This window comes from Rhipicephalus microplus, chromosome X, assembly GCF_043290135.1.
Source record: "Rhipicephalus microplus isolate Deutch F79 chromosome X, USDA_Rmic, whole genome shotgun sequence".
NCBI classification, from domain to species: domain Eukaryota; kingdom Metazoa; phylum Arthropoda; class Arachnida; order Ixodida; family Ixodidae; genus Rhipicephalus; species Rhipicephalus microplus.
The window spans coordinates 397803361-397817436 of NC_134710.1; the positions used below are offsets into that span (position 1 = coordinate 397803361).

The following is a 14076-nucleotide window of genomic DNA, read 5'->3' on the forward strand; positions in this document are numbered from 1 at the left end:
TATAATTAGTGATTTCAAAGATTAAGCCCCTATAAAAATTAGCTGTTTTAAGTGTCGCTAACACTGAAAAACACGCATACTATTTATCTTTAAAACAATGTTTGCTGGGTGCCAACAGCCTGGGCTGAAACAACAGTAGACATGCATACAAATGCTTTCCGAGCGCAGAGTAATTATTACAGTATTACACCTTTGTACATGGATTCATACATTCAATGTCGCAGACCAGATAAGCACAAGCCTGCCAACTGCAGCAAAGCCATATCTTTACTTTCTCAATATGGCACACATATGCAAAAGTCACAATTGGCTAAGATGCATCATGTCCGCATACACGTGATTTGGCAGCAAAGCAAAGATGATACCATACAAGCACGTACTGGCGCATTCACGAACTGGTGTATGGTGAAAATGGTTAATACACTGTACAGCAAAACATTGCTCTCGACAGTTGGTTCAAATCATTAGCGAAAGCTCTCAGTCTTGCTTGCGAAACAAATCATGTTTAAGAAACCTTCTTTAACAAAAGCAAACGCTGAAGGAAGGTGCCCATTGCAGATAAAACGAAAGAAGCTTCAAAACAGAGTTTATAGACCAGTTGAAATGTTGACCATAATACAAAACACATTGGGCTGGTTTTTACAACATGAATAAGGATAAAGAGTTTCTCTTTCATCACATTACAATAGCTTTTCCGACAGGTACAAACATACAGATGCGTACACAACAGTAACACAACAGAAACATCAATTGTGAGAATAAATATTTTCATTCCAAGTGGGAAAGAAAGCAGCAACGTTATATCCAGATGAAGCGTTCATTATAATAGAAACATTTCATTGCTTTTCTCTCATTAGGCAAAAGGAAATATCATCAAAAATTGTACTGCAATGGTCCACTCTTAGTAAACACAAACATGAAAAATGGAGACGTTACTGCCTGATTCAAAAGTACCTCACATGGCAAGCTACGTACATTATGCATTGGCAATATCCTGAATGTCACTATATATCCGGTTTGGTTAAACGTAAAAGCAATTGCACACTCTCCTCTGCAACTGACAATAGATCGTCTCTTTCCGAAAATTGCAACAGGCCGCGCACGACTGGGTGGTAAATTATACGTAGGCTTAACTAACAACAGCAATGCCTTTGAGGTACACAACCGTCCCAGCAATTCAAACTGTCAGTGCATAAAGTATATATATTTGTTTTACATTTATATGTAAAACCAAAAAAACAGCATCTTTTCACTCCGCACGACAACTTTCAACATTCATCGCTAACTGGTCAAACGCTACAGAACATCACAGCCACATTGCAAAAGTCATGTCATTCTTAAAAAAAGCACATATAGTCAAATATAAAAGTCACAGTAAAAAAAAGTCGTATACCGTTCAGCGCATGCAATACAATATTTTTACAGACAGCCGCAAGAGAACAGTCTTCTGAGCAACGTACAGTCCATCCAACATTGAATAAAAGCTCTCTTTTTCGAACAAACATCTAGAGGCCTCATGGATCCCAGACTTTGAAAGCCTCTTCACATAGGGCACACTTCCAACCAGCTGTGACGCTAGAAGGAGGTGAAATCTCTGGCGTGAAATCAAAACTAAGTGTTGCGTATGTTCAAAATACCAACATCACTGTGAGCAGCATCACATTATAGTACTTGTTCTCCGTACGCCATCAATCACGAATGCAAAGCGCATTCAGTATCAGCAGTACAATCAAATGCAAGATGTGCACTAAACGCTATCAGCGAGCCACACTGGCTCCCCGCATTATTGACACGGTGGAGACCGAACACTCAAAGCTCCGGTCTATTAAAAACACCACCACCTAAGTGCACTGCCATCCTCATCCCGCCAACAGTTAGCGCTATCCTAAAGGCAGCACGCATAACCTTTTAAACACCGTCCCCATCGAGGACACAGAGCAGCGGTTTAAAAATGGCACCTCTATTCCAGTGTGTGGGCAAACATGCATTGTCTAGCACTGGCATGCCCGAGGATTTAGTGTTTGCTTGGAAGTCGCAGTCCTAACTCTTATTCGCAACAGAGATGCTGTCTGAACAATACTAAACCAGAAATTACAGCTCAGGTATGTGCCCCTCTGCGTTATCAGCACTATGTCAACAACAGACGTAAGTTCTGGTGGCCATCAACAGATGTTGCGAGCTTGCGTTGCTGTTCCGGAGGTATGAGCACTTCTTAACTTCGCTAACACGCTGCTAGAACTTCAACCGTTGCGGGGCAGCAATGATTGATAATGAAGTCGAATAGGCAAACAATGCACAATGTTGACAGTCATAAGAGAACCTATATCACATGGTAAAAAACAAAACAACACAACCTTAAAAAGAACCGATAGAGAAAAACATGCGGGGTGCATCAATAACTATGCAACAGTCACACGTCTTGAATACAAAGAAAATGCAACATTGCACCAAGAAAAACAAAAATTGCCTTTTAAGCATGTGAGAACACAAAAGTTCAGTAAGTGAAAGACATTTTGTTTAGATTAATGCTTCCACTGCCACCCTTTGGTCAACATAGAGCTTTCGCCTGACAAGAAGGAATGTACGACAGATGCCAAGCAAGGCCATCCATAGACGCTGGCTTTCAGGATTTTAGAGTGGCAGAGGACATTTTGCTTTCTCAACAGCCGCGCGTTACTTCCAGAGAGATCTTACCAGGCTAGGCTGTGATGGCGGAAGCCACAGTTAAGCAGAGCTGATAGCAGTGGGGGCTATGAGGCCTACCCAAGTTAAATACCACTTGGGCACCGTGTGCTGCCTACCACAGACTTCCCACTCAATTGCTTTCTAAAATATTCGCACAGATCTCGTTCAGTATAGCATCTAACTGCCCCAGGAAACCTGAGGCACCTTGCCGAAGTCACAAGGGACACCTCATAAGCCTTGCATCAATTATCACCAACAGTGATATGCACAATGGCGAAAATTTCGTAAAACTAGTGCTGACACTGCCAAACTGCTAGCACTAACAAAGCTGTGCCATGATGTATGAATGCATGTACAGCGCAGCGCAATTTAAGACGAATACCTAGCAGGCAATCATGCTAGGATAACCGCAACACTTCTTTGATCCTTGAAAAATAAGAGCTAATGAGAAAAGCAGTCGATGAGGTTGGTATTTCCATACGAAACAATTGTTCTCATCACTTCAAGTCATAACTCTCAGTTTTAACTAATGGCAGAACAATCAGTCGGATGTGCAGCTTCGGCAGTCACTGCAAACCACCGCCTCCAAGACAGGCAAAAAATTGCTACGCATGATGTATGCGAGGAGAGTACAAAGAGTTAAAAAAATTGGTTTTGATACCTCAGCAGTTTTCTTATGCTTAACGCTAATGGAGGATGTCATCCTCTGCTGTCCTTATACAATAGCGTTACTTGCGTTCAACACTAAACTACATGCATAACAACTGCTACCTAGAGCAGCCAGCATATATAAACATCTCCGGACTTATTCAAAACCGAGTGCTATGTACAACACACATGAAACCTGGGCTTGCTACGCCGAAAAAAAATTAGGCACTTTTAGGCACCGTTCATGGGGCATAAGACTGACTGTTGTGGCATGACCTGTTGGAAAGGCACACTCGGGACAGTACTGCACCCTTGCTATAGTATCAATCTCGGCTTAGACAACAAACAGGAGCACCTATACATGCCCGAAATGTGCCAAACTGACCAGCTGGCCAAGTTTACCTTTTGGTGCTAGTTGGCAAGCTCAAACCAACTGCACTCTACAGAGGTGTTAACGCCATTTAGAACAATAAAACAAGAGGTGTGGAAGGGTGCAAATATTCTAAGATTTTGAATGTATGCTACCCGTAAGCGCAAATATGCTTCTAGTAGTCCTAACATTTCAGAACGTTGATTGCACACAAATAAACAGCAATATGAACTCTGAAGGTTTTTGTACAGAAAACCCACTTACTCAATCCTAACGCCTGATTCGTGGTTTTAATGTTAAAATTGTGAACACCACGATGTGAACATTTTATATTAGGGGTAGAAATGGCCTTCCATAATTTGGAACACTGTTTGCTGGTGTTCTACATACAACACAGTTCGATTTCCTTTGCATGCTATTCTGCTTGCACTGAACCTCTAGTAACACTATTGACACATCCCTAAAAATATATTGTGCAGCTGTGAAGAAAAGGCCACAAAAAGAAATATTTGCTTTACACTGAAACTTATAAAGTGGCAGCCAGATGACATTCCAAGCAATATGCTTTTTCTTATCCATGGTTGAAAACACGCGCAGACAGGAGCGAACCAAGCGCTGAAAGGAAACGACGCACAAAAAAGCGATTTACGATTATGCAGCAAAAAGAACGAGTGGTGGTTTTATTAGTTAACACAACGCTCATTACTGGCCTCCCTTGCATGCGGTGTAACACGGGAGACAGGTGATGTCGACAGCACGTCTTTTGTGCAATTATTCCTTCAGCAAGCTTAGAGTCAGCGCCCAGTACAGTCACTGAAGAGACCCGAGGACATGCCAAGGCGATTATGATGGGCAGAAGCCTGGCACACGTTAATCAATGTAGGGTTGTACTCACAGAAACAAAGCTCTGGTAAACTGGTCAGTTGTGGCACATTTCTCATTATGTGCAATAGCGTGGGGTTACACATGGTGTCACCCACCCACAGTGGGGCATCGTACTTATTTTTTTCCCAGCCTCGTGCAACTGCGTCCGTTAACTTCACTCGAAACAGACCAGAATAAGGCCACCGCACTGCACAAATTGTACACACAACAATTCACAACACTGCAGTCTCTATCAGATATGCCACCACTTGCTGTTGACTTATCCAGACGCCAAATCCACCGCGGGAGGCATCGGCAGATGCAGATGTCAAACTTGCTGTGTGTTATTGTCGCACCAGTGTTGCACCAGTGTTGCACTGTCACGGTGCTCCCATTCAGAGTGACAAGAGGTCGTCCTCGCGGTCGAGCAGACCTGCCTCGCGACTGCACGCGCCCGAAGCCACGAACTACCGCAGCTCCTCTTCCTCCTGAGGCTTCAGGCCACACGAGAAGAGGGGCGGGCTGGCACCTAGGCGTCCAAAGGTAGCCTCCATTTCCTGCCGGCACAAAAGAAAAAAATAAGTCAAAATTCTGCAGGATCGCCGCTTGGGGGCCACGGAGTGCGGACGCACGTCGTACTGGCTCCGCAGTTTTTGTAATTAATATTGGCACAATATCGAAGGTCTTAGCTCCATTTTTTACCCCAGTGGACGACGGAAGTCCTGGAGATCTTCTGAACACCACGTTTTCACAGGTGGGCTGCATCTGTTTGGTGCAACAACCGTGGTTTTTGAGTCACCGTGTCCACGCAGCAGCTAAGCTCAGCGAATGCGAACTGGACGCTAGTGTCTCCACCGCCGCTGTAAGGTGGAGAGCTCGGCCGAACATGCCGTCGGAACTATTCCGCCCCCCCCCCCCCGGTTCCTCTTCGAAGGCTCGATTGATGTCGAAATAGAGGTCGTACCTGGGACAGAGAAGATGTACCACCAGAAGAGTTTGGAAAAGAATCAGGCTGGTGTGAAATGTGAAAAGGCACCAAGACGCACATCGACCGGGAGCCTGGCTCAGCGAGAAATACGCCTTTGTAGAAAAGGCGCCAGGAAACAAATGGAATAATGAGCGGAACGCTCGACAAATCATCAAGGCGAGTCGACTGCCCAATCTGCCGACGGAAGATTATAAGGTCATTGTGCATCCGCGTGGTAGGCTTGACGTCTCGGATTACAGGAGAGATTGCATATATTGCTGCCTGCGCAACGCTGCGGGGGTCGGCCGGGAGGTGGCTGTGGAAGACAGTAAGTGCATCAACAACAAACATACTCGTCATCAGTACACCATCCGAGGATCGAGCCCGACAGTATGGAGCCATTACCAAACTACGAATAGGTCAGCAGGAATTTGAGACCTGTGCGTACGGGCAGCTCCGAAGAACATGTCAAGGGGACTGAAACAAGGGGTGTGTGTCCAAGAAAGCGAGCCCAGAAGACATCTTTAGCAACTTGGTCACTCCACGTAACCCAGGAGTCCTTCGTGTGAAAATGATGGGAAACACGGACAATATTGCTACATGCCAGTGCATGGAGTTAAAGAACACAAAGCAGATAGACTGGCGCAAGCTAATCTGTGCGGCTGGCGCTGCTCGCTAAACCGGCTGTAAATACATCGGTGACTACCCCTCCGAGTCGGTCTCCTTCTCTGAACATATTTAGAGGAGTTGTACGATCCCCATCCTCGCCACGGAACTCTGAAGCGGACGCTCCCTCGTGACTTTCAACATGACCACTCAAGACTCGGCTAACTTCTCTCCGGTTGCCCACCCTTCTGCTCAGCCTGTCAACCCAGCGCCCGCAACAATTTTCGTGACGCTTCCCGCACTCCAAGACCCCGGCGTGTTCTCGGGCCACGAGGGTTCCGACGTCGACCAGTGGCTACGCCTCTACGAACGCGTCAGTGCCACTTACAGGTGGGATCCGACTCTTATGCTCGCAAACGTCGTCTTTTATCTGGACAGAACCCCTCGTGTTTCGTTTGACATTTACGAGCATGACATAACAAGCTGGGACAGCTTCAAAAAAAGATCCATGAGCTTTTCGGCAACACCTCTGGTCGTCGTGAAGCTGCGAAAAATGAGTTGTCATCTCGCGCACAATCTTCCACAGAGCCCTACATCGGTTACTTTCAGGCTGTCCTCTCACTACGCCGTCAAGCTGACGAAAACATGTCCGAGTCTGAAAACGTTGCGCATATCCTAAAGGGTATCACCGACGATGTGTTCAACCTGTTAGTATTCAACAATGTGTCATCTGTTGATGCGATCGTTCAAGAATGCCACCGGTTCCAACAAGCTAAAAGCAGGCGCATCTCCCATTAGTTCCAGCGCCTTGCGAACACCACTGCGACGTCCTTAGGTCTCTACACATATCGTCCACCAGACACCTGTGACAACTTGACGCGACTGGTCAGGCAGGAACTTGAAGCGGCTGCTCCAGCTAAGGTGGGAACAGCGTCCCCTGACCCCTTTCCTCCAATTACGTTGCCTCTCATTCAAGCAGTTGTCCGGCAGGAAATCGCAACCTTAGAAATTCACTCTATGTGACCGCCTCTCCGCACCGTCTACCAGCCCCAATACACGCCTGCACGTCCCTTCCCGACTGGCTCTCCCTCAACGTTCCGTAATCCGTCCGCATGGTGAACACACGATGACAAGCCAATCTGCTTCTCCTGTCACGGAATCGGGCACATTTCTCGCCATTGCAGAAGTCCCTGGGGTCCTCCTGCCGAACAGTCCTTTCGTCCCTTCTATGCACCGAAATTGTTGCCCAGTCTTCACATTGGTACGAGCAAGTCTCGATTAGCTAAAAAACCGAGACGAAAATTGGGCGACGCCTATCTTTGCCTAAAAATGTTGAACGTGATAACGATCCTGTTCTTAGTGCGTACAAAAATACATAGTGCATACTTTTTATAATACAATGTTATTTGAGAAGTGGATCTTGGTTTGAGTACAATTTAGTCAATGAAGTTGAAAGTGGCTGGTGCCAGTGAAGCTCTGAGATGTGTTTTTTTTTGTGTAGTGGGTAAATGCTTTCAACCACGAGCATTTATTCTCTTGAAATCTTTTGAAGGTTCCTATGCGAGCACTACTTTGTTTATTGAATTACGGGCAGTTAAGTGTGTATCTTTTGTTATGGCTGGCGAGCATTTGGTGACGAAGTCCTTTGAAAATAGCAGCTTTTGGCGCCCGATCGCTTCTACCACGCAATATTGATTCGATATTAATTGTTGTATTGTGAAGACTGTATAGAGAACTCAAATGTGTTTGTAAAGCATGAAAACGTTTTCAATGAATTCAGTGTAATGTGTTAGAAGAAGAGGAAGTTATCTTCACTAATGTTTCAAGCAGACACATGGCTGTGTGGTGAAACACCTCTTTGCTACACAAACAGCTTAGGTTCCACCCTCACTCGTACAGGGAAATGTTAAACATTTATAATATTTGAGTGTTGTTCATTATTGAGGTGATGGACAAGATGAGTTTTCGCTCCCAACAAACGACGCTGACGCCGACGTGGAAATTTCAGCAAAACAAGCTTTTATTGGTATGGCGTTAAACTCCAGCTATTATTCATATTATAACTTCGTCGCTCAATCTTTGCGGCCCCGCCGCGGTCGTCTTGTGGCTAAGGTACTCGGCTGCTGACCCACAGGTTGCGGGATCAAATCCCGGCGGCAGCAGCTGCATTTGTCAAGCTCGTCAGAGTGATCGACAGACGCCCATTACATCGTGACCAAGAAAAAAAAAGGCCTCTTTAATAATTCGTCGTGAAATATATAGTCATAATTATCACATGACTCCCGTGATAACCGGATAAAGAAAACCAAGATAGCGCGTGTCTTGGCGCTTGTCTCTGGAGCAGGCGTCCACGAAATGCAGCAGGATGACGTCACATCTTCCCCGTTTTATAAGCATCGTGGGCCTGCCAAAAAAAGGAAAACATTTAAGAAATTAATCGTCAATACAAGGTCTTTTCGGAGCTCGTATGACGCGCCCACATCGCGTCGTACTTTGCTCAGGACTTCAAGTTTTGTTCGATGAACCAGGCTTTTGGATGTCAGACGACTTGGTAGCTACGATGTCTTTGTCCGTCGCGTCCGTTGGCTTGCTGTTTGGTGGATGCTGCTCCATCTTTACGGGGCTTGTTTCTCCTCCGTGTGGGAAAAGGAAAAGATGACGCCTGTTTCTGCGTACGGTTTTTCCTTCAGTTCGGACCCAGTAGGATCTCAGTGTTTTAGAAGGACGAAGGACCGTGTCCTCGGCGCCTCTGTCTTTGAGCCATACTTGAGTGCCTGTGGATAGACAGGGAAGATGTCTCGCAGCATGACGTTTGTTAAAATACATCTTTTGTTTTTGTCTGTATTTTTCGTCTTGCTCTTCTCAAGAAGGCTCTACTACTTCTGGCTTTAGCTCGGTGGCATGCAGGGTACTTTTGAGCGTAAACGGCGGCTCTTTAGCAGCTGCGCTGGACTATAGCCGGTTGGACCCGGCGTGTTTCTATAGTTCAGCAATGTGATGTAGGGGTCCTCTGCCTTCTTCAAAAGTGTTCTAAGAGTCCCTATCATGCGCTCAGCTTCCCCGTTAGCTTGAGGGTAACGAGGACTTGTTGTGACATGCCTAAAGTCGTAGTTTCTTGCAAAATCAGCAAACGTGAATGAGATGAATTGTGGTCCGTTGTCTGATATTACCGTTTGCGGTATCCCATGTCTGGCAAAGCAGCTTTTCAGGTGCTGGATGACCGCCTTCGACGACGTTCCTCGATCCAGCAGGGCCAGCTCAGGATACCTGGAGTGATAATCAACAACGGCAAGATAGACAGCTCCTTTCATCTCAAATAAATCAATTCCGATTTTCTGCCATGGCAGCTCGGTTGTTTCCGATGGAATCATTGGTTCGGAAAATCGGGTACGCTCTGTCGCGCATACTTGGCAGTTGGCCACGGTTTGTGCAATGTCTTTGCTAATTCCTGGCCACCAGAGAGATTCTTTAGCGCTCGCGCGGCAGCGTGCAATTCCCTGGTATCCCTCGTGAACCCTCCGAAGATGTTACCACGATGCGCCCAAAATGGCTTGAGAAGTTGTGGTGTGTAGTGCTTAGCGGGCCAACCTTGCATACAAGCTTCGAGCAACGACGCACATTCGGGGTCGTTTGCTTGCTCTGAGCGTATGCGTTCGTGCATGTCGTCAGAGAACGCATGTTGAACGACTCCCTCCACGAGAGCCGAAACGTCTGCTTCAGTCAACTCTCCGACCGAAAGCGCAGTGTTCATAACTCTCGCGCGAGAAAGTGTGTCCGCCGTAGCAATGCTTTTCCCTGGGACGTGTGTTAGCGTGAACGAGTACCGCATAAGACGCCTTCTGAACCTTTGAATTCTTGGCGGTAGAGAATCAAGAGGATCTCGACCCAGTAGCGGGAGGAGAGGCTTGTGATCCGTCTCAAATAGGAACGTGAGGCCTCTTAGGAATTCGTCGAAGTGTTCCGCAGCCCAAGGTAAAGCTAATGCTTCTTTTTCGATCTGTGAATACCTCTGCTCTGTTTTTGTGAGCGATCGGGAGGCATATGCAACAGGACGTCTCTCACCAGACGGCCGATCCTGGAGGAGCACTGCGCAAACCCCTAGTGAAGACGCGTCCGCCGATACAATTGTCGAGTACCGGGGGTTGTACCTCGCTAGGCATCTGTCTGAGCTGAGAGTGGTCTTGATCTCAAAAGCTGTCTCTCGTGGAGGTCCCCAAAACCAGTCGCTGTCCTTGTTGAGGAGGCTGCGTAAAGGAGCAGACATTGAAGCTGCATCAGGTAAAAACCTTGCGGGGTGGTTCATCATACCTAACAAGGATCGAACCTCAGCAACGTTTTGGGGTCTGGGCAATTGCTTGATTGCTCTAACTTTCTCGGGGTCTGGACGCACGCCGTTGGCATCGAAGATCATCCCCGAAAATGCGACCTGTTTAACTGAGAAACAACACTTTTCCCTGTTGAGAGTTACGCCTGCTTGTTGAAGTCGTTTGAGGACGTTACAAAGCCGCTTGTAGTGTTCCACTTGGTTCTTGCCGTACACCAGAATGCCATCCATGTAGTTCAGTACGCCGTCTAGGCCTTCTAGGACTTGCGAGAACTTTCTTTGAAAATTTTCAGGTGCGGATGTAATCCCGAACGGCAACCTGCGGTAGCAGTACCGCCCGTACGGCGTAATGAACGTCGGGAGCTTTTGACATTCCTCGGAAAGCCTTATCTGGTAGAAACCAGAATGCGCGTCTAGTTTGGAGAAGACTTTGGCTTCCTGGAAGCTTCCCATAACTTGCTCAATTGCTGGCAGTTGATGACGCTCTCGTCTGACGAATTGGTTCAATTGAGTTAAGTCAACGCAGATCCTTACTGCTCCAGACGGCTTCATTACAGGAACGACAGGCATGCACCATTCTGTCGGTTCTTCGACCTTCTGTATCATTCCTTCTCGTTCTAGCCTGTGCAGTTCTTCTTTGACTTTTTCTTTCGTGGTAATGGGAACCCGTCGCGGTGTAGACAGACTATACGGGATTGCATGTGGCATAAGGCGTATGGTGTGTTCTCCCGATATGGTACCCGTGCCTTGGAATATCTTGGGATATTTGCTTCCGATATTGTCAGCAGTGTCTAATTCATCTAGAAAGTGAACAATTCCCAGAGCTTTTATGGCTGGTAGTCCCAACAAGGGCGTGCGCAAGCTCTGCACGACGTAAATGGTTTGTTGTGAACAGCTGTCTTTCCAAGATATTTTAGCGTCAAACTTTCCGATCGTACGCATGCTAGTAAGATCGGCTGCGTTTTCCAGAAAAGGCGGAAGAAAAGGATAATTTTCTCCGACGACTGTCACTTCGGCTCCCGTATCTACTTTCATGCGGAGCGTCCGGTCGTTTATTTTTACCGTCACGAAATGCTCAGATTATGTGTTCGCACACTGCTCGACCGTGCCTATAAACTTGCCATCACCCTTGGCGATGCTATCGAGATTTGCGTCTCTGTGCTTCCTTTTTCGGCATGCCTTTTAATAGTGGCGCAACTTCCGGCAAAATCTGCACGTTTCTTTTTGCGCTGGACACTTTTTTCGCGGGTGAAATGGTCCGGCACAATAACTGCAGGTATTTTGATAATAAGTGGGCTTCTGACGGCGAGTAAACGTGCTCTTTGAAGCGGCTTTCTTGGGCCCTACTGCAGCGACGCAAGCTTCTGGGACTGTGCCTCCATGCTCTTTTAGTTCTGCTTGCTGTTGCTTTACGGTTTCGCTCGTACGCGCTCTTGCCAAAGCAGTGGCCATCATTAGCTTGGGGTCCATCTGCAGTTCTTCCGAAAGAACCTGGTCCCGTAGTCCTACTACGAAGCGGTGTCTTATTAGGCATTCCTTCATGCTTGCGAACTCGCATCTGTCGGCTAACTTGCTAAGCTCGGTTGCGAACTGGTCTACTGTTTCTCCCAGTTGTTGGCGGCGTAGATTAAAGCGAGCACATTCGTAGACTATGTTCTTGGTGTGGACAAAGTAGTCGTTAAATTTAGATTTTATGAGTTTGAAGTCCTCCATTTCTTCGTCTTTTACGTTTAGCGACGGAAGAATCTCCCTCGACTTTCTGCCCATAGTATAGAGAGGAGTCTTTCTTGAACTTTGTATTTTTTCTCAAGTAGCCCAGACACGAATCTGTAGTCGTCAAATTCGTCCATCCAGGCGGGCCAGTCCGCTGCGTTCTGGAAGTCGAAGGGCTTAGGAGGCTTGATTCCAGCCATTCTGAAGCGTTGTCGCCGATACGGCTTGTTCTCGTAGACGCAGCTGCAAGTCGATCGCTTGTTGACGGGGCCGTTGAGGCGCTAGTTGGCTACATCGGGACCACTTCTGACACCATGTCAAGCTTGTCAGAGTGATTGACAGACGCTCGTTACATCGTGACCAAGAAAAAAAGCCCTCTTTAATGTTTTGTCCTGAAATATATAATGTCAGAATGATCACATGACTCCCGTGATAACCGGATAAAGGAAACCAAGATAGCGCGTGTCTTGGCGCTTGTCTCTGGAGCAGGTGGCCATGGTATGCAGCAGGATGACGTCACAACATTTACGATGGAGGTGGAAATGTTGTAGGCCCGTGTGCTCAGATTTGGGTGTATGTTAAAGAACCAAGAGGTGATCTAAATTCCCGGAGCCCTCTACTACGGCGTCTCTCATAATCATAAGGTGGTATTGGGACGGTAAGCCCCACAAATCAATCTCCATCTTTGCGGTCGCACCACGCTTCGGCTACATTGATAAATTCCAAACGCATGCTGGTGCAAACGATGAGTGTTCACTGCCCAAAACTAGAACAGATATCGGAAATCATGGTTATACTTATCATTTCTCTACTGAAACGTTGCGTATAAGGTCTTACAGAAAAATACTGCACTCTTTATTCTTTATTCATGTATAACCCCGCTTTGCCCGGAGGTGTTACAGCTCGGATTTACAAACATCAAAAAGCACATCTTAATTGTTGCGGCACATTTGCTCAAACAGCAGACCATTGCCCTTGTTGATAGTTTTCACAAAAAAACGAATTAGCATGCTGGTTTGTGCTGGCCTGGTATGTCCTTATTTTGTGTATATGATCCACTGATTGATTTACATGTGGTGTTTAACGTCCCGTTACTACCTAATGATTATGAAAGACGCCGTAGTGGAGAGATCCGGAAATTTCGACTACTTGGCGTTCTTTAACGTACACCCAAATCTGAACACACGGGCCTACAACATTTCCTCCTCCATCGGAAATGCAGCCGCCACAGCCGGGATTCAATCCCGGGACCTGCGGGTTAGCAGCCGAGTAAATTAGCCACTAGTTCACCGTGGTGGGGCGTGCATATGATGCAAGGTCTTGCCACAAGTTTTATGGTAAACCTACGTGCGTAAGCAAATTTATTAGTTTATTGTGCCGCATATTTTCGTACGCTTTAGCAATATGTAGAGTTGCTAACGTTGCAACATGTTTCTTAGAACGAGCTTGTTGTATCCTGCTTTCGAAATCAACATGGGCACACCAAATAAAGCAGCCATGCGTGAATTCAATTCGGCATCTTGAAAGTTTATTTAAAATCAAGATGGGTGCTAAAAAGTCGAAGCATGTGGGATTTGAAGCTAAAACGAATCCGCGAACTTTTGCTTCGATAAAGAGCTACTTTGCCGAAGAGTGGCGAGGTTGGCTTACGTAGTGCTTCTGCAGTTGCTCTCAGTCAGCGGGAGGTTTCAGCTGATGCAGCCGCTTTGGCGGTGTGCCAAGTTTCTTTGATGGAAGCTTGTTCCCGCTCTCCGCAAGAGAAGGGCGGCTTGTGTTCTGCCACGAGCCTTGTCGCGTTTCTGTCAACGTCCTCCGAAGCGCAGATTGTTTCTCGAAGTGCTGTGGCAGCGACCGTGTGTAGAAAGGTAAACATGGCTGGCCAGCAGCTGAACGCATGGC

General features: G+C 46.7%; 1 pseudogene; it reads right to left on the reverse strand.

Moving 5' to 3' along the window:
• Positions 1-5034: 5034 nt before the first annotated feature.
• LOC142775445 (uncharacterized) lies at positions 5035-12489 on the reverse strand (annotated as a pseudogene).
• Between the last annotated feature and the right edge of the window lie 1587 nt (positions 12490-14076).